The sequence below is a fragment of the Bos taurus genome, chromosome 22 (assembly GCF_002263795.3).
Source record: "Bos taurus isolate L1 Dominette 01449 registration number 42190680 breed Hereford chromosome 22, ARS-UCD2.0, whole genome shotgun sequence".
NCBI lineage: Eukaryota > Metazoa > Chordata > Mammalia > Artiodactyla > Bovidae > Bos > Bos taurus.
This window is the reverse complement of record NC_037349.1, coordinates 59,244,745-59,250,847: the sequence shown is the minus strand read 5'-3', so window position 1 is coordinate 59,250,847 and position 6,103 is coordinate 59,244,745. Positions and strand designations below refer to the sequence as shown.

Below are 6,103 nucleotides of genomic sequence, written 5' to 3'. Positions count from 1 at the left end.
TCCTTTCTAACATGTTCTAAAGAAATATTGCTCATGAAATTCGGCTTGTTTCACATGTCATATTTTTCTACTCCACCTTAAAATAAGTTGATAATGATTAAATTGAAAAAATCCTCTGTGGTCCCCAGTGGGGTCCTGGGTGCAGCGTGGGGGCCCCTCCTCTGTGCTCCGCACACCAGCAGTCCTCCCCAACAATCCCCCGGAGGCTCTGATTGAACCTCCGGTGGCTTTGTCTGTAGGGAATAGAAGGAGGCCCCCAGTCTCTAGGATGAAAGGCGTTTCAACTCAATCCGTGTGTTGCTGCAGACTCTCATCAGGCCCTAGTCGTATGGCGTTGGGCCAGGACGGTATGGCCCTTGCCCTCTGTGTGGACAGAGGCAACCTGGAAGCAGCAGGATTTCCGCAGTGCAGGCAGTGTCTGCTGGCCCTGAGCCCCCTCAGAGGCAGCCTGTGCGCCACGGGGGCCAGCCAGGCCAGGGGAGCTGTTTGATGCGGGGTGTCCACGTTGCTGCTTCGGCATAACAGCAGGAGGCTCTCCAGAACGCAGGCAGAGCCTGGACTTGAGCCACCTTTTAGGTGGAATATGGCTGAATCGCCAGCTCTGACTGCAGGCCTCGCATCAGTCAGGGTCCAGTTAAGGAAACAGAAGCCATCCCCGCAATTCTAATCAGAAAGGGATTTAACCCGGCTCTGGGGGGCGGGGGGAGGGCGGGGGCCGGGGCTCTGAGCAGCAGGACGCTGGGAGCCTGGTTCCCTGAGCAGCTGGGCCGCTGATAGAGGAGCAGGGATCCTGCGTCGGGTGTGCGCGTCCTGGTTCTGGGAGCAGCTGCAGGAGCGCCCCGATTACTCCTGGGTCGGAACCGTGCAGCACCACGGGCACTGCTTTCGTGCAGACGCGATTTCACCTGGAGACAGCACGGAAACCCGGGAGGCAGCACCCGCTTGGGACTGTGAGGTGCGGGTGTGTTGAAAGACACTCACTCTGTAAAAGTTAACGATCTAGGAGGTCGTGTGTGTTTTACTCTGTCTCAGGCTTTCTTGTGACAAGGTGGCCTGTTCCCAGCCTCTCTCGGGGAGGGTTGTCTTTTTTAATGCATTTTTGAAATTGTAAACTAGTTTTTACCTATTTATTTTTGTTGTGCTGAGTCTGTGTTGCTGTTTGCAGGCTTTCTCTGGTTGCAGCGGACGGGGGTTCCTGTCTAGCTGCCGCGGACGGGGGCTCCTGTCTAGCTGCAGCGTGAAGGCTTTGCCTTGCGGTGGGCTCAGTACTTACAGCTCCTGGGCCCTAGAGAGCAGGCTCAGTAGCTGTGGCACGCGGGCTCAGTTGCTCCACGGCATGTGGATCTTCCCGGACCAGGGATGGAACGTGTCCCCTGCACTGGCAGGCGGACTCTTAACCTCGGGACCACCAGGCAAGTCCCGTTCCCAGCTGTAAAGGAGTTTCAACAAGGTGCAGAAAGCTCATTACATGACAGTGTTCAGCACTGTGAAATATTAGAAATGATCTACTAATAAATCAACATGGGAGAGATTAAAAAAATTCGTTAAGTCAAAGGAAAATTTCATCCATTAAAATGACAATTATGTGTCAATGAATACTATGCTTTGAAGTTATGCTAAATCAAGAAAGATTATAAAATAAGACTGTTGAGTCTTAGAGATACACAGATTAATAAAACATGGGCTTGGGCTTCCATAGTGGTCCAGTGGTTAAGATTCTGTGCTTCCACTTCAGAGGGCAGGGGTTCGATCCCTGGTGAGAGAACTAAGATCCCACATGCCGCGGCAGCCAAAAAAAAACACAAAACCTCACGGTCCTGTTACGGCTCTCTGCTATGAGACCTTCAAGCGCCGGTATGCAGTTAAATGCATAACCAGCTGCCACTCAGTTGGGAGTACGGAGAAATGTTTTGTAATTTCTGTCAATTTCTGTGGCGTAAGCATTTCCCCCATGGCTGATTTCAAGCCACCAGTGGGACCTACTGAACGGGGAATTGGGAAGACATGCACACAAGTGGCTCTTGAGCGTCAATACCAGCTGGCTCCCTATGTCCCCAGAGCCTGCCACCTCTTCGTGTGGGCCAGTTGGGAGGGGGTTTTAAGTAAATAATAATGTATTCATAGAATGGAATGCTAATCAGTCATGAGACGATGGTTTTTTGAAACAGTCATATTTGAGAAAAATTGAGGTTTACTTGCAAGTTTAAAACACAAGCCAGTGTGAGCGATATCAGTGAAAATGTCGGTGTAAGGATTACAGACATTGCCTCCTCCATAAAGTCAACCGGAAAATGGGCAAAAATTGTCAGCTTTTTGAAAAGTGTGAAAATTAGCCGAACAGTTGAAACAGCCTGGGGAGCGTTTATTCAAGAATAAGGCTGAACAGAGAGCGTGTTGACATTTGTCTTTGCTCTAGACTCATCCTGTGTTCTCCAGTCCACAATCACCTCAGAAACAACAGCTTGCGTTCCTGGGGCTGCCCGCCAGCTGCCAGAGGGACAAGAGTGGAGCTGGAACCCACTCCAGGACACGCTCTCAAGTGGGGCCCTCGTGGGACTATCTGGGGTTCCCCAGAAGCCCTCAGGGGCCGGGCTGTCTAGGAGCTCACTCAGTGTGGGAAGGCCTCTCCATAGAGGGCATTTTGGAGAAGCCATCACAGGGCTTCCCTGCAGGCTCAGTGGTAAAGAACCCACCTGCCAGCTCGGGGGACACAGGTTCAGTCCCTAGTCCAGGCGGAGCCCACGTGCTGCAGGGCAGCTAAGCCTGTGGGCCACAACTGTTGAGCCTGCGCCCCGGAGCCCCGAGGCCACAGCCACTGAAGCCCGTGTGCCCTGCAGCCCGAGCTCCACCGCAAGAGAAGCCACCGCAAGAGAAGCGCGTGCGCCGCACCTAGAGAAAAGCCTGCGCAACGAAGGCCTGGCACAGCCACAGATAAAGAAAATTAACTTTTTTTGAATGAACAATTACAGACAAGTGTCAACTATGTGACTGTTAGAGGCAGCAGATAAGAGTCCGGTCAAACATCAGACCTAAAAGAAAGGAAAAGCTTGAAAGAGCATGTTAGGGAACAGAGTCCCTAAGGGCTTTGGAGGCGCTGACGTACTCGGGCGTGTGGGTGGCCGTACTCACCTGTGGTCTGTGTGCCCAGGGATGTGCGCTTGCTCAGGACAGAGCTCAGAGGGCCCTAAGCACTCACCTCTGCTTGACCTCAAAGCCTTGCACACACAAGGCAACGAAGCCTAAGGTGGAGCCGTAAACTGCCTGCCTGTACCCTGAAAGCCTGTCCTAACACGCACTCTGAGCCCCGTGGCAAAGACTGGGAGAACCATTTGTTCCAGGCATTTGAAGAAGACTCTGTCCCGTGAGCCGACCACTAACCTAACTGATGGGAGGTGGTAGTGGCCTCATGTGACAAAGGATACAGACGCTATAGCATTAGTTCAGCATAGTTACTCGACAAACAACTGTGACCACCAGCGGTAACGCTAGCGGACCTGGGGGACAGAGAAGACCTTATTTCTAAAGCTGTACATTCAGTTGTTTAAAATATTCAGTTTTCAGCAACAACAAGATGAGAACACTTCCCAGCTCATTTTCTGAAGCCAGAATTACCCTGACACTGAAGCCAAAGACACCGCAAGGAAACTACAGACCAGTGTCTTCTGTGATTACTGTGTACTTTGCTGTTGTTTAGTCGCTCAGTCGTGTCCGACTCTGCGACCCCGTGGACTGTAGCCCGCCAGGCTCCTCTGTCCACGGGATTCTCCAGGCAAGAATCCTGGAGTGGGGTGCCATTCCTCACAAACTGAATCCAGTAGCATATAAAGAGGATTATACACCATGGCCAGCTGGGACTTCTCTCAGGATGCAAAGCTGGTTCAACATACAAAAATCCAAATTGATCTACAGATTGAATGCAATTTGTACCAAAATCCAGCTGCCTTTTTTTTCCAGACATTGACAGGCTGATCCTAATATTAATATGGAAATGCAAGGGACCCATCATAGTCAAGACAGTCTTGAAAAATAAGAACAAAGTTGGAAGACTTCATTCTCCCCAGTTTGAGAAGTACCTGTAATTCAGGCAGTGTGGTGCTGGCATCAGGGTAGACATGTGGATTAACGGAACAAGTTGGGGAGTCCAGAAGAAAACCCATACACCTGTAGGCAATATTTTCAAGAAGGGTGCCAGGCCGTTTACTGGGATCAGTAAAAGATGGTATTTACTGTCAACAGATGGTGCTGGGGCCATGGCAAGAGAATGAAGTTGACTCCCTAACCATCCTGTGTACAAACGTGAATTCAAATTGCTCAAAGGGCTTTTCTGGTAAGCGGCCTGAGGTGACCCCTAAAAATGGTGCGCTATTCACTTGACCCAGAAAACCCCACAAAATCATGCAAATCAAGAGGTTCAAATCTTCGTGTTCACTTTAAGAACACTTGTGAAACTGCCCAGGCCATAAAGCGTATGCATATCCGAAAAGCCACCAAGTATCTGAAGGATGTCACTTTAAAGAAGCAATGTGTGCCATTCCGTCGTTACAATGGTGGAATTGGTAGGTGTGCACAGGTCAAACAGTGGGGCTGGACGCAGGGTCGGTGGCCCAGAAAGAGTGCTGAATTTTTACTACACATGCTCAAAAACGCAGAGAGTAATGCTGAACTTAAGGGCTTAGATGTAGATTCTCTGGTCATTGAGCACATCCAAGTGAACAAAGCCCCCACGATGCGGCGCAGGACTTACAGAGCTCACGGTCGGATCAACCCCTACATGAGCTCTTCCTGCCACGTTGAGATGATTCTTACTGAAAAAGAACAGATTGTTCCTAAACCAGAAGAGGAGGTTGCACAGAAGAAAAAGATATCCCAGAAGAAACAAAAACTTATGGCCCGGGAATAAATGCCACAAAAAATAAATGCAAATAAAAGTAAAACAAAAAAAACAAATTGCTCAAAGGCCCAAGTGTCGCCACTGACACTGTAAAACTTGTAGAAGAAAACATGAGAATTCCCTGGTGGCCCCGTGGCTGGGACTCTGCGGTTTCACTCCCGAGGCCCCAGGGTCAGTCCCTGGGTGGGGAGCTGGGATCCTGTGAGCTGCATGGTGTGGGCAAAAAAGAAGAAAACAGATGGAAACATTTTCGCCTTTAGAGTACACAGAGGTTTCTTAGGTATGACATCTAAACCACAAGCAGCCAAAGATAAAATTATTGGGACTTCATCAAATTTTAAAGGTTTCATATGTCAACACTGTCAAAAAGTGAAAAAATCCACAGAATGGAAGAAAATATTTGCAAATCATATATATGCAAAGGATATAATACCCAGAATATATAAAGAATAGTTACAACTCAATAATAAGACAACCCAGTTGAAAAATGGGCATAGGATTTGAATGGACATTTCTCCAAAGAAGGGATATAGAAGTTCAGCAAGCACATGAAAATATACACAACTTCATTCATCACTAGGAAAACACAAACCCAAATCACAGTGAGAGACCATTTCACACCCACTGGGATGAGTAAAGGAAAAGTGGACAGTAACAAGTGCTGTCCAGGATATCAGGCAACCAGAACTCTCATCCGCTGCCGGTAAGAATAAAATGATGCAGCAGCCTTGGAAAACAGCTTGGCAGTTCCTCAAAAAATTAACTTAGAGTTACCACACGACCAGCCAGGTGTATATCCAAGAGTTGAAAACGTATGTTCACGAACGTGTGTGCATGAACATTACCAATAGCGCCATGATTCCTGATGGTTGGAAAGGAGAACAGATGTCCATGGACTGAGGACTGAATGAACAAAATGTGTCCATCCATATAGTGGGGCTTTTCTTGGTCACAGAAAGGGATGACATGCGGTAACATGGATGAGCCTTGAAAAGATTACTGCTAAGAAGCCAAGAACAAAAGGCCGCAAAATGTATGCAGTTCATGTGCACACAGATGTGTAACATCCGATACTTCACGTGTGCATTTATGTGCGATATTCAGAATACACAATGCTTGTAGATAAAGTAGATCAGTGGTCTCTGGGCTGGGAAAGAGGGAACAGGGAGTGGCTGCTCACGGCACAGTTTTTTATAGGGTCTTGAAAATGCT

The 6,103-nt window shown here is 48.7% G+C and overlaps 1 pseudogene; it reads left to right on the top strand.

The window, feature by feature from the left end:
- Positions 1 to 4,329: 4,329 nt before the first annotated feature.
- On the top strand, positions 4,330 to 4,915 carry LOC783146 (60S ribosomal protein L17 pseudogene; annotated as a pseudogene).
- The last annotated feature ends 1,188 nt before the right edge of the window (positions 4,916 to 6,103 follow it).